The sequence below is a fragment of the Nyctibius grandis genome, chromosome 9 (assembly GCF_013368605.1).
Source record: "Nyctibius grandis isolate bNycGra1 chromosome 9, bNycGra1.pri, whole genome shotgun sequence".
Classification (NCBI taxonomy): Eukaryota; Metazoa; Chordata; class Aves; order Nyctibiiformes; family Nyctibiidae; genus Nyctibius; species Nyctibius grandis.
The window spans coordinates 27,300,448-27,316,768 of record NC_090666.1 but is presented as its reverse complement, the minus strand read 5'-3'; positions in this window follow the sequence as shown (position 1 = coordinate 27,316,768).

The following is a 16,321-nucleotide window of genomic DNA, read 5'->3' as shown; positions in this document are numbered from 1 at the left end:
ACAGGACAACAGGAAAAAAAAAAAGCTAGGGGCACTGCTAATTCCCCTTCTGACTCCCTCTCTCCTTCCTGCCACTCACATCTACACAAGCCCACATACACAATGGTATCTAACCAATGTCTTGTGAGGTGTTACCCAAAGGTAATACTATCAAGTTCAACAGTATTGTTTGAGCCCTAGCTACATGACCTGACAATTGCATAAGCCCCTGCCTTTTAGGAGCCTAATAAGTCTCTAGTTAATGTGGAATAAGACAGGTTTAAGTGCTATTACAGCTCCAGAATTTCTTATGGGTCCTACAATCTCAACCTAATCCAGAAAAACACTTAAACAAAATTTATCTTCCCCACCATTCACATCCATTGGATACATCTGCAACAACACACTGCTTTGTAAAGCATTAATCAGTAGAAACCCCCTTATTTTTGGTGTATTAACTTTTATGGAAAAAAACTTCTCAGCTGTTTGCCATTTTACCATTCCAGTATCAAGTGATAGAATATAATTATAAAATGTGTTTCCCTAGGCCTTATCACTCTCACATTCCCACATCAGCTGCCTTTTTTGAATAGTTTGTTGGTTTTTTTTTTTTTGTAAGGAAACATTAAAGACTTACTGCACAAAAGGTCTCCTTCTTAGTCATTTGTTGTTCTTCCCAAGCATTAAAGTTCTCCAGCTAAAGGATCTTCTGCTCCCTACAATGCACTACATGGGCTGATCTACAGACAGAAATACTCTATCAGAACAGCTACTGCTGCAGAGGAGTATCAGCACAAACCTCTGTACATATTTCAGTCATCAAGACTGAATCTAGTTCTGCAAGGACTGTGCCTGGGTATGAGAAGGTATTCAAGCCTCCAAGCTAATCATTCTTATGTGGTACTTCCAGCCAGGGTGTGAATTTGTGCCAAATGAAGTGACTTGCCATCCGACGTCCTGTCCACAGCATTGCAGCAAACCAACTTACTTTGCACAGATGTCTGAACAGGCTGCTGTAGGATCACTGGCTTCGGTAAAGATGGGAGATCCACGGCCAGTCAACTACTCTTTGCATGAAACAAAACATTTCAACCTTGGCAGGAAAGAGAGAGCTGAAACTCATTCAAGCAGTGACTGTTATCAATATTCTGCTCATTTTTGCCTCACTGTTCACAACACATTTTACTTGGATTTTAGAAGTAATAGTGATCTTTTTGTAACTATAGCAAGCAAGCAGGTCTTCAGCTCTCCTTCTCTCCTCCCATTTAATCAGCAGACATGTGCTATTAATGCTGTTAGACCAATCGTTTGCAGTTGCAATTCAGCCAGAGTTATACTGATTTTTACTAACCAAGGATCTGATCTAATATCTCTGAATTCCTCTGCTTGCTCAAGCAAAGCTACAAAGCCTTTGCTGTGATTCTGCCAGCTTTCGTCAGCTAAGCTGGTCAAGCCTGAACTCTTCCTGGATGTGAGTTTTCCAAGAAAAATGCAGTGAAAAGCCAGCCCTCCAGCCCCATGTTTATGGGCACTGTGCTGTCAGAGGAGCCATATTTCAGATGTGGTCATACTCAGGCATGGATTCAGGACTGACTCAAAGGGAAGAATACCACCCCCTGAATCACCAGCACAGCTTCCTGCAAACCTTGAGGTTTCCTGGCCATACATCAGAAGAGGTTTCTGTTCCTTTTGACATTTTTGTTTACCCTCAGTAATTTTCCACTATGCCAGACTTCTGTGGATTTTTCTCATTGGAGCAAGACATACAGTGACCCAATCGGTTGACTTGGTTTATGATATGCCAAAGACCTAGCATCCCACCACCACACCCTCATGAGAGGAGCTGGGGCTTTGCAGCAGCTCTGTTCAGCCATGCCAAGGCAGGCATTCTCACCAAGAGTCTCACGTGGGAGCTTGGTCCCCCTGACTGATCTTCTCTAGAGCTTCTCCAAGGCTACTGAGAAGAAAATGAAGGAAAAAAGGGAAAATGCAGAGGGAAAAGGAACAAAACTACCACTCCCAACTATTTCTTATCTCCTCCAGAGACTGTGCCTGGCCCAGTATCATTCACCAGGAGGTTCTTGTGCAGCAAAACCTCTGCATCCAGCCTGCCATCTTGCCAGAAACACTCTACAAGACCAAAAGCAAAGCTTCCTCCTCCTAGACCCTCACAGGGAGCTCAGATACAGATCTATGCTTTCTCTCGGACTACTCCCCAGTTCAATGCTGGGCTTTGCAGTTCTATGCTTGTGGGTGGCATGAAATTACTTCAATTGATAATAGCTCACTTCTCCCTGTGATATAGAAACAACTTCGACAAATTGCTGAGACTGAGGGTTTCAAATGTACCTGCTGAGGCTGAGCACAGGCCCAACAGCAAGAAGCTGTGCTCTCTGGCTCTTTGCAAAGGTCTTCTCTGCAGTTTCTTTCCACTACAGTTTAATAAAATATCTTCCCACATCAAAAAACCCAATGAAGATACTCAAAACCTGACTGGACATGGTCATGGATGACCTGCTCTAGCCAATCCTGCTTAGACAGGGGGTTTGGACTAGATGATCTCCAGAGGATCCTTCTAACACGATGATTCTGAGTTTCTTAAGCTCACAAACCAATTGACACTTGATGACAGAGAGAGATGTATGAGATCTTCCACTTACCATATTTCATCCTAGAAATAAACATACATGGGTAAACATTGCTTTTCTCCTGCCCTGGGAAAACAGTTGATACCTCTTTTGAGGTTGTGGGCTTTTTGGTGGGTTGTCAGGGGACTCAGGAGAAGAGGAGGTACTTATAATTAAGGAAAAATATGTAGGCTTCCATAAATTCAGAGTGTGAGAGAATCTGCATTCATTCATTGCACTCCCTGTTGTTCTTTTCCATTCAAAGTGAGGCTGGAACAGCCCCAGAGTCCCAGAAGCCTAACAGCATTCAGAGAAGGTCCTGAAGAGACATAAAATCCCTCTAGAAGCCTGAAGCTGAGATCAAAAAGCCCCCACATCTTTCTACACATGCCCTCAACTTAATAATTATGTTCAAGGGAATAAACTAAGCTCCTTTATTAATCTCCTTTACATGAAACTGATGCTTCCCCTAACCATACAGTTGAAATACAGGTTCTAACCTTTATTCCAGGACATAGTTTTGAGCTCAGATTTGGTGGGCTCCTAGGAGTCTGGATATTTACTCAAGGCTGTGCAAATTCCTTCCACCCAGAGGCCAGTAACAGAGGCCTCTTTAGCCAGTTCTAGCACTGGATGTTTATGACTCAAGGCTGACTTGTCAAGTCTCTTGCCAATGCTGATGCTGCAAGACAATTTATGTGTGACCTGACTATGCTGTGCTGTTTGTCCTCTTCTTGCAGGAAGAGCGAGGATGGAGGGAGACGCCTCTTCTGCATATAGCTAGAGAAGGACTGGCCTTTAGAGAAACCCAAAGGAAGCAATTTCTAGGTGTCCTAACTTCAGGCAGAAAGCGTAAAAGGATCAAAATCAGAAACTGTGTCTGATCTGCACAGTGCCCAAGAACACAAACCAGCTAGCCAGCCCTATGAAAAGGGCAGTGCCAAACACTCACGGTATAGCTGATAAAGCAGGGAAGAGTTTAGCAGGGGGGGGAAAGTGGAAATTAGATGGGAAGGCACCTTAATAGAAAAGTTCCCAGCCTTGATAACACTCAAAGGAAAAGCAGATGCAATGTTTTTGAACCTGTTTGCCTGTTCTGGGTGCTTAGTATTGGAAAATACCAAATAAAGAAAAAAGTGCCAGTGCCAGCAAAGGCAAAGGAATGGCAAAAGACAATTGTCCTAAATCTAGTAAAGGAGGAGAGTTTCTTCTTGTAGAAATTAAGACTTCTCAAGAGAATTCCTCTGCTGATTTTAGAAGTAGATCCTTTCACTAAATATTTTGTTAAGGAAGGCATGCCTTCACATATGCCTTTAGTTAGCTTAAAAGAACACACACTGGCAAACCTATTGTGTTTCTCTGCCTAAAAATACTACTTTAAAGGGAGTAGAAGCACACTGACATGGCTTTAATTAAAGAGATCACCTGGCAAGGTAGCAAATCTGGTCTGCTGGCCAGCTGAACTGTTCCCATGCTGGAGAGCTTTATAAGCCTAGGCCATATTTAATCATTTTCCTTTCATGCTATTTCTTACTGCATCTACTTACTACAAAAGATACTGCAGCCAACTTTTGCATGCTTCAGCTCTTCCTCAGTTCAGCAAGAGCTTTGCTCAAGTCAGAGGAAATTTGTGGATTCATACATTTTGCTAAGGTCAGAAGGGACCCCTTTGCTCATACATCTTCACCTCTTCCATCACCCAGGCCAGGGATCCTCTGTTATAACTTCTCTGTGGGTGGGAAGTACCTTTCTTTTCTACCTAAGCCACCGCTAACAAGCCCAATAGCTTGTGACTGACTTGGGACATATTTTTCAAGAACACATTCTTGAGGTAAAGGAGGAACATAAACCCTGATGTAGATTGTTGTACTTGAACATGCATGTTTCTTCTGCAGCCTTTCTGCTCCATCTCTTTGTTTTAACAGCAAAATAATGTGATGTCACCATGATTTCTGTCGAGGTTTAAAGCTGGGCTGGCTAGTAAACAAATGGCAGGTGCTCTCTATTAATGCTTTCCTCCCCTCAGAAGGAGAAAGAAAAGAGAAAAGGGAGAGATACTTAGGGGCTGGGAAGTTAAAACAGTTTTAATAAACAATAACAATGAAAAAGAGTATAAAATAATAATGGAAATAATTAAATATATACAAATATATACAAAACCAAGACAGAGCTCCTCCGATGATGATCACATCACCACTGGCACTACAGGGGAGGCTATGGGAAGTCCAAGACTGGACTCAGCAGCAGATGGCAACTGGATTCAGGAACACACAGACTGGGACCAAAGGCAGGAGGAAAATGGACAGAGTCCTTTTTGGACGTTGGCCACAGAAAAAGAGAGCCTGACCCTTGTGATCCCTCAGCTTTAAACTGGAATGACGTGTATGGGATGGAATACCTCTTTGGTCAATTTTGGGTCACATGTCCTGTCCGCTTCTCCCCAGAGGTGTGACCCTTCTATGGCTTTTCACTTGTGGACCAGGAGGAATTTAGCAGTAACCCCATGTATGAGTACAAGTTGGGGACAGACCTGTTGGAGAGCAGCGTAGGGGAAAGGGACCTGGGGGTCCTAGTGGACAGCAGGATGACCATGAGCCAGCAGTGTGCCCTTGTGGCCAAGAAGGCCAATGGCATCCTGGGGTGTATTAGAAGGGGTGTGGTCAGCAGGTCGAGAGAGGTTCTCCTCCCCCTCTACTCTGCCCTGGTGAGGCCACATCTGGAATATTGTGTCCAGTTCTGGGCCCCTCAGTTCAAGAAGGACAGGGAACTGCTAGAGAGAGTCCAGCGCAGAGCCACAAAGATGATTAAGGGGGTGGAACATCTCCCTTATGAGGAGAGGCTGAGGGAGCTGGGTCTCTTTAGCTTAGAGAAGAGGAGACTGAGGGATGACCTCATTAATGTTTATAAATATGTAAAGGGCAAGTGTCATGAGGATGGAGCCAGGCTCTTCTCAGTGACATCCCTTGACAGGACAAGGGGCAATGGGTGCAAGCTGAAACACAGGAAGTTCCACATAAATATGAGGAAAAACTTCTTTACGGTGAGGGTGACTGAACACTGGAACAGGCTGCCCAGAGAGGTTGTGGAGTCTCCTTCTCTGGAGACATTCAAAACCCGCCTGGACGGGTTCCTGTGTGATATGGTCTAGGCAATCCTGCTCCAGCAGGGGGATTGGACTAGATGATCTTTCGAGGTCCCTTCCAATCCGTAACATTCTGTGATTCTGTGATTCTGTAACCTTGGTTTCTATAAGTACAAGCAAGAGCCTTCCTGCATACCATTCCTACCTTTACTTCAGTAACAACTATAAACTTCAAGTGTTATCAATCCTAGAAGCAGACACTGCCTTAAAAGCATGCAGTTAGTTTCAGAAAGTGCAGTTACTTAGAAGAAACTTAGCTGAAAGGTAAAATCTCTGAAAGGAAAATTGGTTCTGTTCTAGTCCAAACCAGGACAATTTCCAACAAAATGGTATTTGATGTCATCAGTGCAGAAGGAATGCGACAACATGATTCCTCCCCTGTGTTCTCACCATGCAAAATTCACAGATCATTCAGATAAAGAGGCAGACTCAGATTCCTGTTCAAACGGTTAGGTCTACTGTACCTGGATTTTCTGAAGAAGAGACTTCTGCATACAAGTATCAGCTTGGCTGGTTTATGATTTTTTCCTTACATTTAATGCCTGCTCAGCTAGCATCGACCTGAGGCACTTCTGATGAAAAGAAAAATGCCCTCCATTTGCTCCATCCAGTGGAAAGTGAGCCAAGACATTTATTAGATTCAGGTGCTTGTTTGGTTTTCCCTGATCATAAACTCCCGAGAACAGTCAGAAGTGTTTCCTATTACTTCACCAACCTCCACACGGGTCTCCACATTTGCACAGAAATCCTGTATGGAGAGAAGCACAGGCGAAAAGCCCAGCTCCTGAGCATCAGGGTGGATGCTCAGACACAAGTACACTCAAGACACAAAGCAGAGCTTTGTGCTTGAGGAAGCCTCGCTACTTTGTGCTTCTGGCAGCAACATAGCACACGGCTTCTGCAGCTTACCCAGCTCTGCCATCAAAGCTAAACCTTTTCAGAGAGCAGGCAGGGTAGGGAGGCATTCAGCAGCTGCTGGGGAGATTGGCCTCCACAGCAAAGGTGCCCTCCTCTCCCTGACCACAGTTTAATCATGACACCCAAAGAGACTTCTCCCTATCCGCTCACGCCTGCTATGCTTCCAGACATTACTATATTTAAAAGGAAAATTAATAGAGTCTCCTACTTTTTATTCCTTGCATAAAACACAAATATGTAGAAGCTAAGTAGGTATAAAGTTACTCATGGGAAAACAAAATCACTGCTGGAAAACAGGAACACAGATATGGGGACCCTCAGACAACCACAGCTGTACCCACAGATCCTCACAGTGTTGTGCAAGAGAAATGCGCCCAAATAACGGAGGCGGCTGCCCTTAATCCCTGTGTGTTTCTGGCTAAGCCAGGGTCTTCCTGGGACTGGTGCCGACCCTGTACCAGGCACAGCAGAGCCATGTCTCATGAAGGGGACTCCTGGGCTGGCCAGCAGCTCCAACTAAAAACACTTGCCCGGGCAGTGGTGTCTGGGCATCTCTCAAACTGTGTTGATTTATTTGCCTCACAGCATTGCGAGGTGAGAAAACACTGCTGTCTGCACTTTCCACACAGGAAAATTCAAGCATCGAAAGGTCACTGGGTAGCTTTGTACATCCCAGACAAGCCACTTACGCGGGAGGACTTCCTTGCTCTTTCACTAGGGGCATTTTGCCCTGGTTATAGCTGACCTGGGAAAAAAGGTTACTGCCCCAGCCCTTCCCCACCAGTCCGGCGGCACTCCAGCATCAGAGCTTACTGGCTCTTTAGTCTTGCTAGCGACAGTGCTGTTTCCCAACAGCTCCAGGCAACATGATCCTGCTTAGCTTTACTCAATTCTTCTCTTCCCTCCCCACCCCAGGTCATCATTCTGAGGAGGGACTATATGAGAAAAAGGAACTGAAGCACTCAAATGTGGCTCTAGCTTCTGAAAGCAGTTTGGGGGATTTTTTTAAAAATGCCAAAAGAATTAAGGGCACACTGAAGCCAAGAGATCTACTCCAGTCATCCTCAGGAGGCATTAGGTCAGGCAGCCAAGTCCTGCTTCTACATCATTTGTGCTTACAAATGTTGCATCAAAAATCTCAAAGACAGCACAACGAGGACGTAAATGCACTTTTCTCCCTTCTCCGACTCCCCTTTTAGGGCCTCCTGTTTCTTTTGCAAAGCCTTGAATGGCTGATGTGATTTTGACTGGAGGCTTTGCGGAGCCTGACAGGTCTGGTGCAGACATTAGTAATCCTAGACCCTCTGCATCCTACAGCAGGCAGGAGCTGGTAGGTACTGAAAAGATGTAAAGAAACTTTGCTAAACATCAGAGTGCTGTTTTTTCACAGAGCTCTAGCTTTTCAGACTTCCCCTCCTCTTCTCTTGGCTGACATTTGTCTCTGCAGAGTGATGCGTGTCACTATTTGGGGGAGCTGGGTGAACAAGGAGGAGGTTTGGGGGAACAGACATGTATGGACAGGGAGACACAACCAACAACTTCTACAAAGTCACCAAATGAGAGCCAGCCTTAAGTGCAAGTGCTTATTTAATGTAACTGTATGTATATAGTCAAGCATATGCACATGCATTTGTATATACTACATTTTCCAGCATCTATATCCAACAAAGGCATATAAAGCTGCCTTTTCACACACCTCTGCTATATCCTTTCATGTACTTAGAGCATTGCCAAATTTTATATGCTAAAGAACAGGGCAAGTCTCAATGCTGGAGACTGCTTTAAAAAACATAGCCTACAAACACAACTAATTTTGTATTTCTAGTGCTTTAGAGGTGCCAGAACATGAAAATGAGCTCACAGACTCGTACCCAACTGAGCATTCAGACATGTCCAGCTGATTCTGGTAATTCTGCACTGCTCCAGCATATAATCAGCCTTGTCCATAGGCCATAAAGAAAGAAATTCTGCATTTGTTTCCCCCCTAAGAGTATGACACTGAAATTGCCTTTTTTTTCCCAGCAGCTTCTGCATCTGTTAAACAAAATATTTTATAAGGATGCAGAAACAAAATGAAATTAATCAGTGCCCTCCCAGTTTAGCATAACTAGTTACTGCTTGCAGAACTGCATAATAATAAGCACTAAAAGAAACCCTCACTAAAAATGGTAGTTTTTCATAAAGCCCCTTTACTTTTCTTCTGTGGAAACTCATTTAAACTTGATTTATTGCACCTTGGAATTTAAAGATTCAGATGAGATTAATGGGCTGTTTTCTGGTTACATCATCTTCATGGATTGTCAAGACAAGCCTACACTGAAATCACAAAGGAAAGTTTGGTTATAGTCCCCTGTTAAACCACTGGAGTGACCGCTGTTTCTAAGTAACTCAGTCGGATAACATAGCAGATAGACTTCATGAGAAATAAATATGGACTTTCCACTGTATTAGAACAATGTTTTACATTACAGGAACAGGCCATATATTTTTAAATACATCAGACGTGACTCATTCTTTAATCCATGCTCTGATTGGCCGAGAGAACATTTTTTTTTTCTCCTTTGGACTGTATTTTTTGTGAGTTTGAGCACTATACTTACAACCTAACTGTACTAGAAAGGGTAAGTCAATAGCAATAGTGGACAGGCTGGAGGAAGTGGCAGAATGGCAGAAAGTGGCAGAAAAAATTGTTACATATCCTGCTGCTGTGATCTAAAGCCAAAGTGTAGGGACAAGCAGCACTTGCTAACGCGTTTATTTATATTGCAGTGGCACCTACAGACACCTTGGAGTTTGGATCACAAAGGTTCAAAGCCAGCATACAAACCCGTGTTCCTACCCTGCAAGTGAAACAGAGTTCTCAATTGCTGTTGTGAAAAAAAGTGAAGGTTTAGTCCATAACTATGTTCCTAGAAGAAAGGTGAAAGTTGTCCAGCACTCCAACTTTGACACATTCTGTTGTCGTTCTGAGATGTCTTTAAGGCTAGACAAAGATTTCCATTAGACTTCCATATTGGCACGTAAAGAACAGTGAAAACCAACTGCAAGTCCCACCGTCACCCAGCAAAGCCTTAGGACCAGATCACAAGCAGCACATGAGGGCTCAAGGGCCCACCCAGAATGGCTGGGAGGAGGAAGGACAGCAGATGGGATTCGCCCCTGCACCAGCCTGCAAAGAGAAATTCCCTAGGGGGTATGAGACATGTCCTTGCAAAAAGCCACGTCTGCTCCTCAACTGGTAACACAGCTGCCTGTTTTAAGGTGGGAACCTCTCCCATAGCTCTCTGACAGGCTCCATGCGTTTTAGCAGCTTGACAGGCTTCCAGGAATGCAGCCTGAGGCCAAAAAATAAAGAGCTTAGTAAATAAAAGATGCAAAGAATGATACTGTTTGTTAACATACATCCAACCAATACAGATAGCCAAGCAATTGGATTTGGCTTAGTTTCCATACAATTTCAATCCCTAGAGGTATCTAGTTTAGAAAGCAAATTTCTTTACAATGAAATGGATTTGGCAGCCCTACTGCAAGTGAAGTTCATCTTCAGGGCAAAGAAAAAAACCAACCCCATCACCCTCCAAACCCTGCTAAACAGTTGCTGTGCAATTTATGTCAAATTATTGGTTGCTAGGAGCCATAGATTCAGATTTGCCCACATTTACTACTGAAAAGGGATTATAGATCTTTCATTCAGCCCATCAGAAGCATTATCAGAGCTGCTACTTATTCTGCTAAACGACCTTGGGGGGTTTTGTCCTTAGAGGTTTCATTTCTTTAACAGCCGTGTTTGAACCATGGAGAAGAACATCAGCCGACTCTAAGGTTGAGCCATACATGGAGTTCTTGAAGGACCAATAAAATCAGACTATTTGAAGCTATAAACATCTCAGATTTTTAGATCTCCAGAGGGGAAGGTGTGAGAAAGTGCAATAAAACCAGAAAAGTAGGTATTTCTCAAAGACACAAACCAAACAGGAAAAAAAAAAAAAGGAAATGAAAACGGACTTTAAAATACACACTTCCCTAAAAAAAAAATATTACTTTTTCAGACTTCTTTTGGGGTTTATGGTGAACCAGCTTTACTTCCTATCCTGCTATAAAGACCTCACATTCACGCAGGAGTCAGGATCAATCAGAAATTAGCAGCACTGCAATTTTCTTCACAAATTCACATCTACAGAAGTGCTCGCACTTTGCTTGGTCTCAGATTTGATCTCAAGGAATTATAGGGTCCTACCAAATAAATGAAAGCCAGCTATCAACACAAGCCTGTCTGTTCAGAACTACTAAATACATATATTTTTCCAAAAGGATGAATCTTTGTAACACATGAGCAGCTGTTACGTCTAGCGCTAATGTATTTTCTTTGCACAGGTTAGAAGTACATAGTAAAGCAGCACGCAGAGTAATTAAGACTGAGACTAAAAGCCAGAACATTTATGGGCCCTTGTATTGGAGAGCAGGTGACCTTTTATGCTTGGGTGGTGGAGGCAGCTGCCCAGGCCCCTGTACTGATAAATGCAGATGCAAATCCCAATAGTAGACATTTCTCAGTAGTTCAGGGGACTTACCATAAATTTATGTGTCTGTTTAACTGAGACTATTTGCTGGATGGTTTTTTTTTTCTGCTTTTATAGATAATTTTTCTAATGTAAGAAAATATAATTCATGCAAAACCAACATGCCACAGCATAGGATTCTGCAGCTCTGCTCTCGCAGAAGTGCTGCGATGGGCAGAAATTAAATTTAGCTACCTAGTGCTGTTGACCAAAGATTTCTAGATTGTTGCCCATGACTTGACCCATGGTTTGCAAAAGAGTAGCCTGTGGTCTGGGCACAGGTGAGCAGCAACAGGGTCCTCATTCTTCTCCTTTCTGTTCACCTGTTCACTTCCATTAAACTGAGGTTCAAATTGTGCTCAGTCCAAAGGTGCTTATTGGCCCTTACAATGGGAAGACCAAAGGCCATTGCTCCAGTTGTTGAAAAGTGGCTACCTAATCACCAGCAGGAGCAGAGGTGGTCCTTACCTTGTGAATTTACCTTGGAGTCATCTATGATTGTGGATGAGACTTGTCATGGACTGAAGATACGCCTGTTCAGGATGAAAGCTGAAGTTCTGCAACATCAACTGGCATAATTGTGTGATTCACCTCACACTGGCTGTCTCCCTTCCTCTCTAGAGCAAGATGCCCTTGCAAGTTCAACCTGCTGACATGCCTGCTTTGTGATCGCCCACCAGGCTCAAGCTGGGCTCTCGGTCATTGCAAGCACTGAAGCTACCAGAGTAGAAGCATGGCAGAGCTCTCAGGGTGCAAGACAGCTCTGATCCAGATGCAGCAACACCACCTTTGCAAGACTTAATTTGTGCACTGTATGGTACAAAACACAGTAGCATGGCTTCTGAGTTAAAGCAAGTGCATCCACATATGCTGCAGGTATGGGGTTCTCTGCAATCAGGGGGAATCAGTGTTACAGTATGGAAATTTTCTTAGTCTTAGGGCCTCCTAGAAAATCTAATCAGCTTGGTAGGTGCTGAGAAATGCCAAGGGGATTTGCATCTGCATTTATCAGTACAGGGGCCTGGGCAGCTGCCTCCACCACCCAAGCATAAAAGGTCACCTGCTCTACAATACAAGTGGACAACAGGACAATGTCCCATTGAGCAGGTGTAAGTTTGCTTTTGGGTAACCATTAACAGGAGCTCAATGTACAGACAAACAACTCCTCTTTTACCCACTCCTCTAAACCCCATACAGGGGCAAGCCCCAGCAGTGAGTGTAGTTACAGTGGGGTGTGTGCCTGGTGAGCCTTTCAGTCTTCCCTTTGACCTTTGTTTTACCCAGGGTACAGCCTTGTTCAGTAGCGTTACTTAATACTCCTGACACCACCCCTCTTCTCGTGGGGAGACACAGCCCTGTGAGAATAAGCATGAAGCTGGCTTTTGCTTTGCCATAATTCCTCAGTAGATTTTCCTTTGACTTGGGAAATCACATGTATTTGATTACAAGACTATGGAGGCTGTATAGACTAAGGATGTATTTGGGACCAACATATCTGATGAAAACACTGAGTGAACTTGAGAGCCCTATTCTGGACTCTGATCATTTCTCTATTGACTTTGTTTCATCAATAGATGTATTTGCAAAGAAATGTAGATGTATTTGCAAAGAAACCAGGAGATTTCATTGTACCTGTTAACTGCACCTGAGCGAGATGCATTTTAAAAGTACCATGGAGAAATAATCCCTTTTCTGTTCTATATATTCAGAGACCTTGTTTACAGGGGCTTTTCTTCAACAAAACACCATCATGAATCACAGGCACTGGCTTTTTTCTGTTAATCATAAGATTTTATCTTAGTGATCACTGCAAATTCGCTAATATGAATGAAAACACAATCAAGAAAACTTCATACTAGCCCACTACCAACTCCTTGATAACCGTTTCAGCACACATACATGTGACTAGTTATGTCACTTGCTGTTCGCAGTGTTCCATAGTAACCAAGAGAATTTTGGGGGATGAATCACCTCAATACAAGTTCTGTTACAAGTCAGCAAAGGAAGGGGAGGGAAAAGCCAACCTAAACAGCACAGGTAATTGATCTCAAATTCTTCTGTTTATACACCCAGTGCCCTGAAGGCATATTGTGAGTCCCTCCAGATTGCAAGAAACGTCATCTCTTCCCCACATTTCCTTAGAGACAGGGGTGAATCAGCCTGGAGAAAAGCAGCTGGAGCCAATAAAAATTCCAGAGGGATAATCTGGCCCCTCCACCTCTTTGCCTAAGACTTCCAGAGCAGGATTCTGCTTTCTCCTGTTACTTCAACCTCAGGGACTTCTGTTTTGAGGGAGGAATGCAACACCATCACACTAAAACTGCAAGGATCTCAGGGGGGTTCCTCTTTCTCACTGACATTTCAGCTGTTCCCTGTTTTCCCATGCTCTGTTTATCCTCCAGTATCTGTTGTTAAGCAAGTGGTTCAGGCAGTCCTGTCTGTCTGTTCCTGCAGCTTCATTAATGTACAATTTGAGCTCCTCAATTAATTAATTCATTTCCTCTGTCCCTATGACATACAGAATTATTAATATCCTGGCAAGGCGCTTAGGGACCAAAGATTACAGGCATCATTTGCAGCCCACTGGATCAGAGGCAAGCCCTCATTGTGCTGGATCAGGACCAGGAACTGTGCAGCAGAGCTGAAATTTTATTCCCCAGCACAGCCTCTTCGCCTTCAGCACATCTCCCCTCTAGCTGTAACTTTGGGGTTACTTAGGTGATAAAAGATAGTCCTGTCCAGATCTTCTTCCTTCCAAGCTCATAATTTCTGAGGAGATGCTCTGCTTGGTGTAAAATGCTCTGAATCAGCAATGAGGGACACAAGACGTGGCCTCTAAGCTACTACTACATAGCTCCAGATGTTGCAGCTGTATATTTAACATGCTAATGTGTAACAGCTTTCATTCATAGGCCTCTATATATTCTGTAGTGTAACGGGGCCAGAGTCAGATCTGGGGTAATTAACTGAGAGGCTGCATTCAGGCAGAATGAAACTCAGCCTTCTTGCGAGTGTCTCTTTCTGGGGAAAGCCTTTGAAATCCACAGCAGACCAGAAAAAAACCCCTAGAAGTTCCCTCCTACCCCTTCCAATTTCAACAAGTTGCTTTTTTTTTTTTTTCATTCATGAGCATAGAAGCTATTAACAAAATTGCTGAATGAGAATGGTTAACCCCAAAAAGTGACACATACCTTATGCTTTGCAAGCCAACATGACAACAGTCAAAATAGAAATCAGCCTTTCAATACCTCAGCACATAACGCTGTCTGCAGTTTAAAAAAAAAAAATATATCAGACATCATATCAGTTGCAGACAGATGAGTCACTAGAAAGCTCGAGACAAGCAGACCTAGAGTCACCTCCAGCCTGCAAAACACTTCCCATCTTTAATAAAAAGCGCTGGAGGATTCCGTGAATGAAGCGAAATGCCTGGCAGACAGATGCGTGGGGCGAGAGCCCTGCGATTCCTGTCCCCTCCCAGGGAAGGGGGGACTGCAGGCAGAGGACCAGTAAGGGAGAATGAGTTTCCCCCTGGCAGGCCCGCAGTTGGTAGAGTAACAAGATTTGCCCCTGAGCAAAGGAATGTGAAAACAGCCCTCAAAGGAAAAATGTGGGATAAGGCACAGACATTTTGGGCTGGAAGGTAACAAAAGCTTTGTCTGGTTGGATTCTTACTCCTGTTTCCTCAAGCAAACCTGACATTTTGCTTTTCTCCCTCCTAAAAGCACTCCTCCATTGCAAGGTTTTGTGCCAGCAAGCACTAGTATCTATCAATTGACCAGGTGTGTTACAGCAACCAGTGCTAGAGGGCTCGCAGCAAGATTTGGGCATCTGTTTAGAGGTCTCTCTGCCCTTAGCAGGGTCCATCTATGAAAGCAAACACCTTCTCTCTCCCTCAGCCTCTCTGTTAATAAACCAGCAAAAGACCCAATTACCAGGTCCCATTGTGTCTCTCATTGAGAGCAGTGCAAAGAAGGAATGTTGGTCTCCTCAGCTAAAGGGATCCCCCTTTCCTGGTGCTGGAGACCTCCCACGTTGGATCCACATCACAGCCTTCCTAAGGCAGCATGGGTCTGCCTACAGCACAAATGGCTTGGGTTAAAACCTACTCCTCTCTTGACTCATCAGCTTTATTTACATGGTTCCCCTGTTGACAAAATCTTTACCAGTCCTCCCCTTCCAGATTTTCAGCAAAGAAGAAATACAGAGAAAAATTCTGCAACCGAACTTCTCTTAGTTCTCAAAAATATCAGAAAAACGACTCCCATCACTAACTCCTCTTGTACTTCTCAGACCTCTCTTATAGCTTGTAAAGAAAAAGGGGTTGCACAACCTCAGACATGTCCTTTGCTATCAAGGCTGTTAGGCCCCAGGCCCTCTTTGTGTCCTGCCCTTTGCTACCACCTTCCCTCAGCCGCTCTGCCCCACAGCAGCCAGCCTGCCACAAGATGCTTTCAGGGTGGAGCAGGTAGGACACAGCTCCCAACCCCTGGAAAAACATCTCCAAAGGTTTGGCTTGCTAGTTTTCCAATAGATCCACACCCATCACAAAGCAGCACTTGAGGGCAACCAAGTGCTCAGGACCAGGAGGGAGGGGGAAAGGGGTGGCTGGGCTTAAACTGGGGCAGTTTACTGGGTAAGAAGAGAAATGAAGCACCTGCACTGCAGCCTGGTGAGCCCCTCAGAGAATCATCTGTGCAATTCTCATACACAGCCATGCAGCTGGGGTCTAAGCTTGAATTTCTGTTGGGCATTCGACATGAAAGTTATTTCTTTTGGACAGCTTGCTGCGGTCAGAAACAGCATTTACTGCCTTCGCTACCAGGGCAGCTGCAGAAGGAAGATGGTCAGTCTAAGAGTGCCTCTGTCTTCAGAGGCCAGTTGAGGTGCTGGACACAGGCTACAGCATGTCTGGGTGGGGGAAAAAACACCCAGGCAGGTGAGGAGCAATACGCTGAGCCAGAGTGGCCTTGCCAGCCACATTAGGTGGGTGAGAGGGAGAGCAGAGGTGAGTAGCCTGAGCAAGCAACTTTTCAGCCTGGGGAAGGAGGAGAGGGAGAAGTTACATACAGAAAGAGGACTGTGTGTTACCTTTC